The 15,407-nt window shown below is 49.3% G+C and overlaps 1 protein-coding gene across 2 annotated transcripts in view; it reads left to right on the top strand.

Annotated features, from left to right (window-relative positions):
• Positions 1 to 365: 365 nt before the first annotated feature.
• Positions 366 to 15,407, top strand: part of CORO2A (coronin 2A) — a 55,607-nt gene continuing 40,565 nt past the window's right edge. Inside the window, exon 1 of one of the 2 annotated variants that reach the window (XM_074361885.1) lies at positions 366 to 507. The gene's annotated coding sequence lies outside the window, so the exon portion shown is untranslated. Of the gene's footprint in view, positions 508 to 557; positions 715 to 15,407 lie in introns of those variants that run through there. The other variant, XM_010952923.3, reaches the window with a different exon arrangement.

The following is a 15,407-nucleotide window of genomic DNA, read 5'->3' as shown; positions in this document are numbered from 1 at the left end:
ATTATCTAGTGTGTTCGACCCCAAAGCTGGCAAGGCTGGGCAGCAGCGCCCTCTCCTGGCTACCGGGAGAAAGAAGGGCGTCCTCCCCATACTCAGCAGCTCTCCCTGCCCTCTTCCTCCCCGGAGGACCGGGAAGCCTCGGGAATTACACTACCGGCGCAGGTTCACCGAAGAGACTCCTGTGGCGGGCTCTAAGCGCGCACTTTACCGGGCCGTAAATTAGATCCTCTCATCTAATTCTCAGAGAGCTCTCTGAGGCAGACGCAGTTACTGTTTACATTTCACAAAAGGAGGCTCCCGGGAGGCCAAGTCCCTTGTCCCATGTCACTCAGCCAGGGAGTGGCGGGACGTGAAGGCAGGCGGGTGTGACTGTCCCCAGCTTCTGCTTGGTCGCCAAGCAGCCTGCCCCAGTCACTACGGCGTGTGCGCGCCGGTGTGCGCGCCCGTTCTGTGTGCGTGTGCGCGCCCCAAGACCAGCTCTTGGGGGCCAGGAGCGCGGCCGAGGAGGTGAGGAAGGAGGGGTGGCTCCGCAAACTCGCTGGGCTCGCGGGCGGGGCTTGTGTTGGGCCCCTGCCCCGCCCATAGGCCCCGCCCGCCGGGCCTCGGCGGGGAGGAGGCAGCGCGCTGGGCGCGGGGACTCGGCGGGCGGCGAGGAGCGCGGAGCCGTAGCCGGACGCCGCCGCCGCCACCGCCACCTGCGCGGCCGTCATCAAGGTAGGGCGGCCCGGGACCACCGGCCATGCCTTCCAGGTCTGCGCTATGTGTGCGCGCTGCTTCCCCCGGCTGCAGCGCCCGGGGAGGAATGCTGGGGCTCGGTGCACCGCGAGGGACCCGGCGGGGCTGGGGGGACCTGGCTTACAGCCCCCCGCGTGACCTTGCACAAAGCACTGCTCCTCCCCAGGCCTCAGTTCCTCATCGGGATAGCGGCCGTAAAGATGGCCCCTTCCTAGCCGGGCTGCTCGGTAGGGCAGCCTCAAGCTCCCGGCTCCCGACGGCGGCGGGGCCTGGATGGGCACTGTCTTCACAGCCCACCCGCAGTGAGGGCTGCTCATGCTGGGTGTGGCGAGCCGGTCCCGACAGTCCCCTCTAGTGGCCTGAGTGCCCCGTGGGACCTGTGCCGGGGCTCTTCCCTCTCCTGGCTGAGTAACCTGCTGGGCCTTACCTTCCCAGTATGAGAAACAAGGAGGGGAGACACCCCCGGGTCCCTTTGGAGCCCGCCTAGGCATGCAGGGTGGGGCAGTCAGAGTCTGCCCGCCAAGTCTCTCTCGCGGTCTGGGGCTGGAGGATCCCTGGTTTGGAGGTGGATGGGCCCTCGGCCACAGACTTGCCTGGACCAGACCCAGCAGACACCTTGATTTAGGGAATGGTGTGGAGCATGCCCTTCCTCTTCCCTTCCCCTCCAGGTTCTGGTGCCCAGCTCTGTGCTCCCACCTGGTGTGATAGGAATGACTTCTCCATGCAGGCACCCCAGAAGGGCCACAGTGCCAAGAGAGCTGTGTCTGGGTAGGGTTGGGTCTGGGACAGAGCAGGTGTCTGAGAGACTGTGGGTCCAAGCTCTCTGAGTTAAAAAAGACCTCTGGCATCTGGCCCAGCCCCTTGGTAAGATCCCCTTTGGAAGATCTTGCTGCCCTATTGCATACTGCTTATGATGGGAATCTCACTAGCTGTAAGCAGAACTAGAATCTGCTAGTCCTGCTCCATCCCCCACCCCAGGGCAATCATCTGGTGCCTTAAATCAGCTCATTTCAGGGCTAAACAGCCCCAGATCTGGCACTGTTTCTCCTGTCAGAGCCAAAGGGAGAAAAAGCAAGACAAGGAAGCTGAGGTGGCTGCCCCAGAGCAGGCAGCAGTTAGCCTGGGGCTTGCTCAGAACCCACCTTCATCAGGACTGGAATGTGTCCCCTGTATGGGTTAGCAGCCGTCTTAGAGGTCTGGAGTGAGAGAAGAGCCAGGGGACCCCTCTCCAGGCCTTCCAGCCTCTGGGTCCTCTTCCCTGTCTTCTCCTGTTGCCTGCCCTAACTGGGAGTAGTTTCTGAGAATCAAGTCTGGGCCTTCTGGTCTCTCTTTTCCCCCTCATGACCTGCCCCTCACCCGGGAGCTTCCTCAAAGCCAAAGGAAAGGAGCGGATGCCTGGGCAGGTGGTGAGCTCTGTGTCATTAGAGGTGTGTGTACAGAGGCTTGGATGAGCATTTGCTGGGGGTGAGCTCCCTTTGACTGCAAGTCTGGTACACTAGGGCCGAAGTGGAGTGGCCATGACCTTGCGTTCTGGCCATGATGGAGCTGCACAGAACTTGAAGCTAGACCACAGATGAGTGTTCTTATCCCCTTGTAAAAGCAGACTAAGTATATGTGCTTTCACTCAAGTGTAGCTCCATCACACACTACCTGTGCCTCCCATCATCTCTACCTGCGTATAATCTGAGCTCCATTTTCCTGCTCTGCTAGTCCAAGCCAGTTGGGCCTTGATTTAGGGGTAGGGCAGATTCCAGTTATTAAAAAGTCATCCTATGCCAATAATTTTAAAATGTACCATGGAATTATGGAATGTCCAAGCTGAAAGGGATCTTAAGAAATCATCTCGTCCAACTCCCTCATTTTACAGATAGGTATCCCCTATCCCTGGAGGGGATATGACTTGTCAGAGGTCACACAGCAGACAAACAACCAAGCCCAGGGATCCTGACTCCAGGACCAATGTGTATGCGTGCGTGTGTGTGTGTGTATGCGTGCGTGTGTGTGTGTGTGTGTGTTGTGTGTGTGTGTTTGAAAAGCCATACCATACAGTAAATGAAGGCAACCTGTGTTTATTCCTATAAAATTAACAAAAATAAATATAAGAGGATAAACCTCTATACTGGCAAAACAGTAGGGATTCTGCAGTAGCATTTAATTTTACAGGGCAATCTGGCAGCTGGTTAAAAAGTCCATGAAAATGATCCTAACTTCCCTTTGCCCCTAGCCTTCTACTTTGAGGACTTTACCCCAAGGAAGTAATTACAGAGATGAGTGTAGTGCTATTATTTACAAGACGTTATCTTATAGAGATGAAGCTTTTGGTGTTTTACCTGAGGCTTAATCAACATTTCATTTGAAAAGTACAGCTTTAAAAATAGTGACACTAAAGCTTCCATTGCCAGAGACTGGCCAGCACTGGAGCAGTGTGGTCCGGAGGAAAAGCCACAAGGCTCAGGTCAGCAGCTGTAGATTCCCAGACTGACTCTTCCTCTACCCCACCGTGTGACCTTAGGTCCATCCCTGCCCTTCTGGACCTCATTTCCCTGTCTGTGAAATGGGGTATATTCAGTGATTGCTAAATTTCTTTGAGCTCTGATAACCCACCTTCTAGACTTAAATCCCTGTAACTGAAGCTTTTATTAGGAGCCATGAACATAGGGTAACCAAAGAACCTTCCAGCCTCCCTCCCTCCCCTATCATTAAATGAATCCCCTTAGAGTCAAGCAGCTAGCTAGCTACCCTTCTGGGAAAGGGACTTCCCTCAGCCTTGGACCTTTGTTATCTTCAAATGGCCAGAACATGGATTATTTTAGGAGCTAGTGTGTTTTTGTTTTTATCTTTACCAAATATAAGGGGACCGAGATTTTTCAGGAGGATCAGAAAATAATGCAGCAAGATCCTCCATTTCTTATTTTAAGTCTGTAGGCTGTGCCTTGCCTCTTTCAGAACAGACTGGAGGTGTTTAGCAATCACAGCTATTATGAAGGGCCAGGAGGAGGTGAACAAACATTTACTGGGCACCTACTGTGTTCTAGGCCTTGAGGTGCCTCCCGAGGGCCTATGGGTGCCATGGGAAACACATTAGATTAAACTATGTGAAATGGTCAGTATCTAGCTGTTTTTGACTTATAAGAAATGGCAATTTTATTTTGCTCAGCCTAAATGGAAAAAGATATAATTAAAATGCAGTGTGCTCCTTACCATAATTGAGAGATTGGCAGGGTGCGGTGGGGACTGGGAAAGGTGATTATAAGCTTGGAGAAGTCAAGGTGGAAGGACTTGGGAGTCTCACCTTGAAGAACCAATAACAACAACAATAATAAGCTAACAAGTGTTGAGTACTTACTACCTGCCTGATTCTGTCCTGTGCTTTGTGTCATTCGTGTAGTCATTCAGCCTTCCATTTACTAAGCACCAACTTTGCGCCACATTTTTCTAGGTAGGGGTGGGAGGGCTTGACAGTAAACAAAATAGACAAAAAAAAACTGTCTTAAAGGAGCTTCCACTCTTAATAGGAAAAAAGACAGAGAGTTAACAGTAAGTAAAATAGGTGGTGATAAGTGAGATAGAGCAAATAAAACATAGGATGTTTCAGGCATGTGAGGGGAACGGAAAGAGGTGGTTGTGGTTTTAAATAGGATGGTTGGGAGGATCATTGAGAAGGTGACTTTTGGGCAAGGGCTTGAAGGAGGTAAGGGAATGAACTGGGCTGATTTCTGGAGGAAGAGCCATCTAGGTAGAGAGAAGAGCTGGTGCAAAAGCCCTGAGGTAGGGCCATGTCTGGCACGTTCAAGGAAGAGCACACTGGGACAGAGTGATGGAGAGGGAAGAGGAGACAGGTTAGAGAGGCCATGGGTCAGGCTGTGCACCCCGTCTCATACAACATGAAATGAGTCCTATAAGTTTGTGAGGGAGGTACTATTTGTATGTCTGTTTTTCAGTTAAAGGAACAGAAGTACAGAGAGTTTAAGTACTTGCCGAAACAGTATCTCACAGAGGATGTAGGGCTTTTGGTCAAGTGCAGAGGGAGCCATGGAAGGCTTTTGAACAAAGCCAGGGCACGGCCACATTTGCGTTAGTGTGATTCCTCTGGGTGCAGAGAGAAGCTGTGGAAGTGATGAGGTTGGACCCGTGTGTGAACCATTGAACGTGGGGGCAGAGGATCTGCTGAGCTTGGTGCTAGGGGTGAGGTAGTGGTCCAGGCCAGGTGAGCAGGAAGAGGAGGAGGAAGCCAGGCTGGTCTTGGGGTTTTTTTTTTAATTGAAGTATAGTTGATTTACAATGTTGTGTTAGCTTCTGGTGTACAGCATAGTGATTCAGTTATATGTATATATATTCTTTTTCATATTCTTTTCCATTATTGATCATTATAAGTTATTGAATGTGGTTCCCTGTGCTATACAGTAGGACCTTGTTGTTTTTCTACTTTATATATAGTAGTTTATGTCTGCTAATCCCAGATTCCTAATTTATCCCTCCCCCTCTTTCCCCTTTGGTAACCATAAGTTTGTTTTCTAGGTCTGAGTCTCTTTCTGTTTTGTAAATAAGTTCATTTGTATCATTTTTTTAGATTCCACATATAAATGATATCATATGATATTTGTCTGTCTCTGTCTGACTTCACTTAGTATAACAATCTCTAGGTCCATCCATGTTGCTACAGATGGCATTATTTCATTTTTTTGTGGCCAAGTAGAATTACATTGTATATATATATATATATATATACACACCGCATCTTCTTTATTCAGTCATCTGCCGATGGACATTTAGCTTGATTAGATGTCTAGGCTATTGTAAACAGTGCTGCTGTGAACATTAGGGTGCATGCATCTTTTCAAATTAAGAGTTTTCTCTTGGGCTTATTTATTTAACAAATAATAGCACTTCTTATGCTCCAGGTACCATCTAAGATTTTACACCCGTTGACCCATTCAATCCTCAAAGCAATCTATAGAATAGATACTATTACTTATTATTATTCCCAATTTTAATAGATGTATTATATGTAAATTATATCTCAATAAAGTTAATTTACAGAGAAAGTATATATTTTTTTCTATTATAAATACTTGATGATAATGGAGAATTTAGAAGAAAGACAGGAAAACAGACAGAAAATAAATCACTCACATCTTCTCTTTTAATACCAGATAATCTATATAAATACTATGGTGTATTTACCTTGTCTTTTTCTTTTTTTACTATTATTCCCATTTTACAGATGAGGACACTGAGGTCCAAAGCAGTTGAGCAGCTTGCCCAGGGTCATACATTTGGACCCATGTCCTCTGGCTGCATTGTCCAGGGTCTTAATCACTGGGCTATGTTGCCTATAGGCAAACTCTGGAATGTCAGTTGGTGGGTTCCATTGAGACACCACCCACCCATCTCCCCCCACCCCAGCATGATTTCATTGATAGGGAAAGTGAGGCCCAGTGAAAGGAAGGCCTTGCTCAGCATCTCTCAGCCATTTGGGAGCAGAGTGTGATGTCTCATTCTAAGAAGACATAGGGATCTAAGAACTTATGCTGGTTGATGAGACAGCTGCTTCCAGCCTGATCTTGAGACCAGAGCTTGCAGGGGGCTGGCAAGTGCCATGACCCTGCCCACAGGAAGTGCTGGGCACTGCGAGGGCAGGCCTGTGTTTCCAGAGCCCAAGAGTCTCAGCCCTCCAGCAGACCCTGGGTGGGAAGCAGCCAGGGAACGGGGAGGGAGAGTTTGGGACCTTGCCAAGCCTGCAGGCCCCCTGGGAGTTGTCTCCTGTACTCTGACTGTGCGTTTATTTCTGACTGATGCCAGCAAACTCCTGGGACTGCCTGCTGCCAGGGTTGCAGCCCTGGCTTCCAATCCTAGCCCAGCCACTGGGTGAGCCTTGGGCCAGGGTCCCCCCCCCCCACTTGCAAAGTGGCATCATAATGGTGACAGCTGCAAGATAAAGGGAGATGGAGATGGAAAGTGCTGGCACAGGGCGTGGCACACAGAAGAGCTCAATAGAGAGCTGGCTACTGCTGCTGCTCCTAGAGCCACCCCAGGGTGCTGGCCCAGGGATTGAGCCTACCCAGCCAGAGCCCTGTCCACAGTGCTCCCCTTCACACCCGGCTTGGTCGGTAGGGCCCTGCCAGTGCAAGAGGAGATGGAAATGAACCTCGGGCAGTGGCTTGGAGTCCAAGATTGCAGACAACAGGAGAGACAGTGGAACAGAAGAGCCTCTGAGGAGGAAGACTTGACCTGGCCACTGACAGACTCTGTAGGCAAGTCCTGTGCCTTCTTTATGCCCCCTTTTCTCTCCTGGAAAGTGAGTAGAGTGTTTCCTGCCTTAATAATCATAATGGTCTTCATACCAGCAGCTATCTATTAAGGTTTTACTATACCTGGGGAGTATAGATGGAGATAAGCCAGACCCACCACTGCCTTCAAAGGCACACAGCCTGGTGGGGCTCCAGTTCTAATAGGGACACCCCAGAGCCGTGGGCCCTCAAAGAGGGGCATCTGTTGCAGCCAGGGGTGGGGATGGGAGTTGGGGAGGCTCCCAGGAGGAGGTGATACCTGGGCCGGGTTGTTAGTGGGATTTGGAGTTAGCCAGACTCTGAAGGAGAGAAAAGCGAGGAAGGTCATTGGGTAAATTGCTCCACCTCTGTGAGCCTCAGTCTCTTCATCTGTAAAATGGAGATCATAAATACCTGGTTTGCCTAATATATAGGGTGGTTGTGAGTCTCAAAACTGGATAAAGAGCATGGAAGCGCTTGTGAACTGCAGAATGCCAGGCCCCTGTTCATTGTTGTTTATTGTGCTATCTAGAGTCCCCCGGGGCAGCATCTGAGTCTGGAGAAACATCTAGCCTGTTTAGAAAGACCTGCAGTCAAATCCGGCAGGGGCAGACAGCCGCTGTTCACCTCACAGCCCTTGATTTAAGAGTTCAAGAGTATTTTGGTGCTGGGTTGCAACTGGGGTTAGAGGAGGCTCCGAGGGCAGCTATGACCCGATCACAGCCCTGTCCAAGGAAGGAGTGAGTGTCCATAGAAATCCACCAGGCCAAAAGCCCTGCATTCTCGTACAGGCTGGGCACCCTAGTCAGGCCTCAGGGACCTGACCTGGGGAGGGGGGTGGCGGCTGGAGGGACCTGCCAGGTGAAGGGATGGAGGATACAGGAGCACCGAGAGGTCACTGGAAAGAAGCCAGTCTGTGTAGAGAGAGGTCTGCAAATTTGCATTACCTGGAAAAGCAAGGAAAAGAGCAAGGTGGGGAATGAGCCTGTTTTGGTTTGAATATGAGGAAAGAATAGATCCACACACATGTAAATACAGAAAGATACTCAGACAGACACACATCCAGCTGGTTGATTATCACTAGATGGCAGAATTTTGTTTTCTTTTGTCTTTTCTATATTTTGAAATTTTATATGTGATAGACATTTTATTGTTATAAAAATGTGGCTGTGTGTAATATACATGTTACAATAGAATATAGCTAGTATAATAATCTGGCCAGTCTGCTGTTACCAGCCTGGAGGGTTAAGGAGGTACCCACAGCACGAGGACTTTGGGTAAGGCCTGGAGGACATCCTGGATGCTGGCCTTCCAGAATAGTTGAGAGCAGAGTCCAGGGATGGCTTGATGTGGGAATAACACAAGAGGAGAGGTCTCTGGGGGTCTCTGGAATGAGTCCCAGGACTCTCTTCTTGGGACAAAGACTAGGGGTTTTAGGTGGCTGCAGACACAGTCAGCATTATGACCTGACTGTCCAAAGCTAGGAACCTCAGACCACATCAACAGAAGCATAGAGTCAGATCCAGGAAAGTGAGGGTCCTGCTGGAGCTCAGGCAGCCCCCTGGGTGGGACTGGGACATCTGGGGCAGATCGAGAGGCCACCAGGCTGGGGAGGAGCCTGTGCCTTCAGATCCCAGGATGCTTCAGGTTTCCACCTCAGTGTGCCAAGCCCCGGAAGGCCCTTTGCGCTCAATCATGTGCCTTTTCAGTCTTTGGTCCCTGGGACTCTCATAGACCCTCCTGCCTCTTTGCAAAGAAAGCAAAGAAACTAAGCTGCTGTCCTATTTCATTGAATGCAGGGCACCGCCTGTTGTGAGATACACTGTTACTTTATAATCCACTAAGAAAGAAAAAAGGACTTTTCTATAAAATATAAAATTATAAAATATATTTTATGTGTTTTATATATTTAATTATAAAATATATAATTCTATTTTAAAAGGCAATTAAAATATAATTATAAGTTGCATCATAGTTTCAGAGATGTTAAAATGCTAAATAGAAAAACAAAAACTGTGTCTTGGAATCAGACATGTGGCAGGCCCCACCCTAGATTCTTCATTTATTCACTCATTTAATCCTTACAGTACCTCATGGCTAGATATTCTCTTTTTGCAGATGAGGAAACAGGAACCCAGAGAAGTTAAGTGACTTGCAAGGTCACACAGCCAGCAAGAGGTAAAGCTAGGATTTGAACCCTATTCTAACTAGATTCTACTACTTTTTCCTCATCCAACCCCACAAAGACAAGGCCCTTGAGCTCTGGTCCTTGGGAAAAAGAGAACGTTCATCAGAGTGAACGTACCTCAGTGCAGAAATGCCTCGGTGCACTGGCCGTTAAACGCTGGGTGCTCTGAGTAACGGGGCCTGGAGGAGGGCTGGGGAGCTAATAGACAGGATGGGGCTTTGAGAGCTTACTGACTGCATCATTAGTCTCATCCTCGTTATGACCATTACTAGGAGTCAGTTGGCCTGTGGCCCACCCTGGAGAGAAACTGCAGAGGCCTGTCCCACACATACAATCCTAGAGCCTCACCCAGATTGGCCCACTCATTCATTCCTAAAAAGTTATTTCTCAATTTGATTTTTTGAACAGGATCTTTGTTCATGTGTTGAGCACTCTCTGCATGTGAAACACAGCTCAGTGTTCAGGATACAAGGCAGAGCAAAACCAATAAAGGAGCAGCCCTGCTGAGCTCACAGACAGGAGGATAGATGGGCAGTAACCGGGGAGTCCCACAAAACCTGGAGGAGAGGGGACATAAGGAGCATGCAGAGCAGAGAAATGTGCCTAGTCTAGGATCACTGCAGAAGGCTGTTTGAAGGGGAGGGCTTTTGAGCTGAGATCTGGAAGATGAGTAGGGAGTATGTGAGGGTGGAGAGCAGAGCACACTAGACCAGAGGAACAGCCTGTGCAAAGGCCCTGAGGCTGGAGAAAATGGGCTTTTGAGGAATTAAAAGCACTGTATATCTGCAGCTTTGATCCCTGGGCAAGGTAAGGCTGGATAGGTTGAGTGGGCCAGACCTTTCCGGCCCTGGAGCAATGACCATGGAGTGACATACTCAGATTTCTATCATTTGAAAAGATCAGGGACAAGATGGTTGGTGGTTGAGACTAAGTGACCAGATGAGAACAGGTGGTAGCCATGGGAATGGACCTATGTGGATGGTTTAAGAGATGTTTGGAGGTGGGGGAAGGTGGGATGAGTGGGTACCAGGAGAAGGAGGCCAGGGTGACAGGAAGCTGGAGGCATTGAGGGTGTGGTCGGCAAGGAGGGGGTCACACTAATGTGACTTTGGAAGCAGGCGAAACAGTTTCATATGATGACAAAGTACAGGGTGTGGCTAAGAGAAGGGATGGCTGAAGTGAAGGAAAGGAGGCCATTTGGAGATGAGATGGTCCTTGTACAGAGGGGAAACGGAAGCCAGAGAGGCCATGGGACTTGTCTGAGGTCACACAGCTAGGAAGTAGCTCTCTGGTGTGGTTGTCTGTCCCGTGGGTCCCAGATTTCAGAGGGTAGTTCCTTTCCTGACTCTTGCTCTGGAGCTGAGAACATGACACTGCTGAGTTTGCAGCCTGGAAGAGGAGCTGCAGCCAGCTAGGGGATGGACAGGACTGCATGCCGGAAGACTTCCTGGAAGAGGGAGCATCTAGTCTGAGCCAGGCAGCTGAACATACAGAGTGATGGGGAGGGAGATATTGGCAAAGGAACAAAGAAGCCAAGGGCTGGTGATGGGAAGCACGCGGAGCCCGTTTGGGATGTGGTGCACACATCGTCTGGTTTGGCTCAATCTAAAGAGAGAAGAATCAGATACTGGCCTGATACCAAGGGCAGGGAGGGAGCAGTCTGCCCTGGCAGGGAGGAGAGTTTTATCACTGACATTGTTTAGAATTGCAGGAACATCATGGTAATAAAAAGTCAGACTTTTAGTCGATTTTACTATTGTTTTGAAATGCTCTATAGAAAATGCGCGCCCTTATTGTCTGCACCCAGACTGACTGCTCACCTCCCTACTGCCTTTGTCCCCCCACTTCCCCTTCCCAGAAGAGGGAAGAGAGCCACAGAGACAGGAGCAGGATTTCAGCCTGTGCCACACAAGGCCCAAGATCCATGTCCACAGCTACCCACCACCTTACCAGGCCAGAACTGGCACACCCTGCAGACCGCTGGGCTGTGGGGTTCCAAGTCCTGCAGTGTCCAGGGCTCCAGCTGGCTGTCAGAGCAGAATTCTCAGGCTCTAGGGACATCCCAGATCTCACCCTCCCAAACAGAACCTTCCAAAGTTATGAGGACAGCCGTAATGCCCTTCAGGGGGTACTTCCCAGCCCACAGATGTCTCTGAGACCTCATGGGCACTCAGACAACAGCTGGGTCGATTTAGTCCCACTTCACAGATGAGGAAACTGAGGCTTCAGAGCAACTCTCAGAACCAGGGCCTGCTGATGACCCCTCGTCCCCCATCCTGATAGCACCTGTAACCTTTGCTGAGATGCACGTCTCCCTGCTGCCCACAGCTACCCTCAGAGCCAGCGGGTGATCTCACATCCCAGGGGAGGCAGCCCAGAGGGTGAGAGATCAGGGACCTACCTATAGCCCAGTGAGAGGGCCAGGAAGGGGCTAACTGTGGCCAGGACACGGAGGTGTTAACATCAGGACCAGCTACATCCCTTCCCAGGTCCTTGTTTCCTCTCCTGCAAAGTGAGGGTTTAGATTAGATGATCCCTGCCATCCCTTGCAGCCTGAAAATCCTCTCTGAGGGTCTCCCTGGCCTCCAAGGTGAGGGTTGCAAGACACTATTGGGGTATAGGAAAAAATATTATCCAAACAAGGGAATAACTCAGGTTTGCTCACATTTGCCAGGTGTAGACACATTGATACTGTCTGCAGTCAGTCAGGGGGTCAAGCAGCCTCATGTCTTGTGTCTCTAGAAGTCTCTGGGAAAGAGGTGGCAAGGACACCCTACTCTTTGCTTCATTTTGGGCAGGTTATCCCTATTAATTAACCTGGTCGTTAATCTAGGTTAATCCAGGGTAATTAAACCAGACTGAATTTATGGATTATATTAACTGGTTTTAACAAAACTAACTCTCACAAAATGGACAAGTGGTTTTAAAAGATTCCTACCAGAATGCTGGGTAGTTAGTAATTCTAATAATGCTAGCACATGAGGACGAGACAATGGAAGGATTAACACTTGGCTTTCCAGCAGGATCACTTCATCAGCCACAAGGGAAAAAACCATGAGTCAAGAAGTCAACCCAAAATTTTTGGGGCGGGGAGGACACTATTTGAAATATAAATTTACAGTCACTCCAGTTAATGGTGAGTCTCACCTCTTGTATGTATTGTGCCTTGTGGCTACTGGTGATGGGCACTTGTATATAATATAATATATTGGAGTGGGTGAGCTCAATTCTTTTCCCTTTGGAAGGAGTAAATAATCAAAAAAGTTTGAGTCCCCCTGCTCTAACTTCCTGGTCTTGTCTATGCTGCTGCCACTTCTGACACACCACCACGTTTATGATCAGACTTCATTTGAGTGGGGTGCGATTTCTCCATTTCTCTACCTGCTCCCAGGGCAGAGACTCCGTGGCTACCTCTGGGCCCAAAGAGCCCAGAATGGTGTTCTGTTTCCAACTGGGAACTTGGAAAATATGGATTGAGTGGATGTGCTTCAATTTACCCTTTATGCTCTGCTGGCCTTTCTAGCAGCAAAGACTTGGGGTCTGTCTTCTCTCTTGGCCCCATCTTTCCCAGCCTAAACCACATTCTAGAGAAATGCAGTATCTTTCAAAGGTCTGAGCCTCAGGAGAGCCCAGCTAGGGTGAATGACCCTCGGCCTCACAATCAGAAGGCCTTCTTCCCCAGCCATCCTTGGAATTTGTCCCTCCGAGAATAGCAGCACAGATAAGGAACAAAATATGTGACACCGTATCCAGGCACAGGATCAAAGGAAACTTTGTTCCGTGTCTTAGTGGACTCTCCTGGGCTGGGGGCTGGAGACCTGGCTCTCACTCCTTGTTCTGCCCTGTGTGGGTGGCCCTGGGCATGCTGATTCTCCTTTTGTACCTCTTGATCTCTAGGGGCTTGGCCGTTGCTGCTTTTCTGAGATGTGAAGTCTGGGATCTTTTTGGAGACCTCTCTACTGAGTGGTTCGCAGCCCCCATCTAGGAGGTTTGGGTATGAGCCGGTCTCCAAACTGAGTGAGCAATGGGGACAACTTGGAGCATGACTGTGCCACAACCAAAATAGGGAGAAGATGGGAAACTGAGTCACACAAGAAGCCCCCCAACCTGGAGTGGAGCCATCCCAGCGGCAGGCGGTCAGGGGCCTCAGATCTCTGAAGGGCTGTCATGGGGCAGAGAACCGGATGTGGTTGGTGGGGCTCCAGAGATGGAGACAGGGCAGTGGGGAAGTTGTAGATTTCCACTCAGTAGGAGGAAGTCTAACGATTGCGCTCTTATGCCCGCGGAGGAGTGAGCTTCCCTTTAGTAGAATGGTGCAAGCCGGGACCTGCAGGCTTTGCAGATGGAAGGGTGTGGACAGAAGAGCAGAGAGCTGGGCTGGATGCCCATGAGGGCCCTTGACCCCAGGCAGTCCTGGGATATCGTGTCTGTTTCTTGCCCCCAGATTTAATAAGATCATTTGAGAGAGGGAGTTAGTGGGTCTGGCTGAGAATTAGATTAGACAAGAATTAGAGCTTCAGATTCTAAATCGGCACTGAGGGGTGGGGGAGGGGCACAAGGCTTCCTCTGTTTTCATCCAGTGAAGGGGATTTTGGTGCCTCCCTGTGCAGATGATCCCTCCCACCCTCGAAACTAGATCTTTAGGTGTCGCTGGTTGAAGAGAAAAGGAACATGGGCACTTTGTGCTTCTGGTTTAATCTGTAAACCTTGTTCAAAGTCCGTATTCATTTCTGCTAAATGTTCATTTCAATCCATTAATACAGGTAAGTAGTTTAAAACTGTGCCTCCTCATAGTGAATAGTCGATAGAAATTATCATTATTAGTTTTTTTAATTTCTTTTTTCAATTGAAGTATAGCTTTACAATATTTTATTAGTTTCAGGTGCACAACATAGTGATTCCGTATTTTTATAGATTATACTCCATTTAAAGTTATTACAAAATAATGGCTATAGTTCCCTGTGCTATACAATATACCCTGTTACTTATCTATTTATACATAGTAGTTTGTACCTCTTAATCTCATACCTCTATCTTACCCCTTCCCTCTCCCCACTGATAACCACTAGTTTCTTCTCTATGTCTGTCTGTTTCTGTTTTGCTATATACACTCATTTATTTTATTTTTTTAGATTGCACATAAAATTGATATCATACAGTATTTGTCTTTCTCTGTCTGACTTATTTCACTCAGCCTAATACTCTCGGTCCATCCACATTGTTGCCATTATTACTAATTTTTAATTTCTTTTGCATTTGCCATGTGCCAGGCAATGTTCTAAGTGCTTGTCAGATGTGAACTCATTTAATATTACCATCCCATTTTATAGAGGAGAAAACCTGAGGCCTAGAGAGGTTGACTAACCTGTCCAAGGCCTTCCGGCTGGTGTGAGTTGGGGCCGATGTTTGAGCTGGGCAAGCGGGCTCCAAACCACGTCTATCCACTGCTATGCTGCCTCTTGACGTGGTCATACCATGTAATAAAGAAACAAAGTGCCTTTGCCTCCATTCTCCAGGAGGGTTTTAGGCAGGGATGCACATTCCCATTTTATGGATGGGGCACTGGGGCCCAGGGAGGGACCCTTGAGCCGGGTCACACAGCAAATGAGGGCAGAGCAGACTGGAGCCGGGCCCCTGGTCTCAGAATATCTGTGCACCTTCCCACTACAGAGCAGGGCTCCCAGCTGAAGCCTGGTGGGAGTACGTGCTGGTTATTGAGGGCACTGCTCCCTCAAGCGGTCCCTTCCTTCACCAAAATGAGTGGAGTCAGCTCCACAGAGGGCCAGCGAGCTAGAAGGAAGTTGAAGGGAAGAGCTTCCCTCTGCCCGGGAGAATGTCTTCGAGGCCATCCTGAAGGTGCCTGGGGGAGGGGTAAGGATCCTCACCCCGAGGGGCCCCTCCTACTGGAAGCCTAGGCAGAGAAGCCCTGATGAGCCAGGAGTGAAAGAAAGGGTGAGCAGTTGGGGAACCAACTGCCCCTCATCCCCTGAAGTCGACTCTAAGGCCAGGAGTCAGGAAGGGTTAAAGGAACAGGAACTCCCTGGTGAAACCACCGTGGAAGCAGAGGCAGAGCCCAGCGAAGGCGTGCAGAGAGCTGGGTGCTGATCTAGCTCCGTGCTGCTGTTCCTTATTCCTTTATTTTTAAATTGTGGTATAACATAAAATTTACCATTTTAACCATTTTAAGTATACCGTTCTGAGACATGAAGTAGATT

This window comes from Camelus bactrianus, chromosome 4 (genome assembly GCF_048773025.1).
Source record: "Camelus bactrianus isolate YW-2024 breed Bactrian camel chromosome 4, ASM4877302v1, whole genome shotgun sequence".
NCBI classification, from domain to species: domain Eukaryota; kingdom Metazoa; phylum Chordata; class Mammalia; order Artiodactyla; family Camelidae; genus Camelus; species Camelus bactrianus.
Note: the sequence above shows the minus strand (reverse complement) of the source record. Positions and strands in the feature narration are given on the sequence as shown.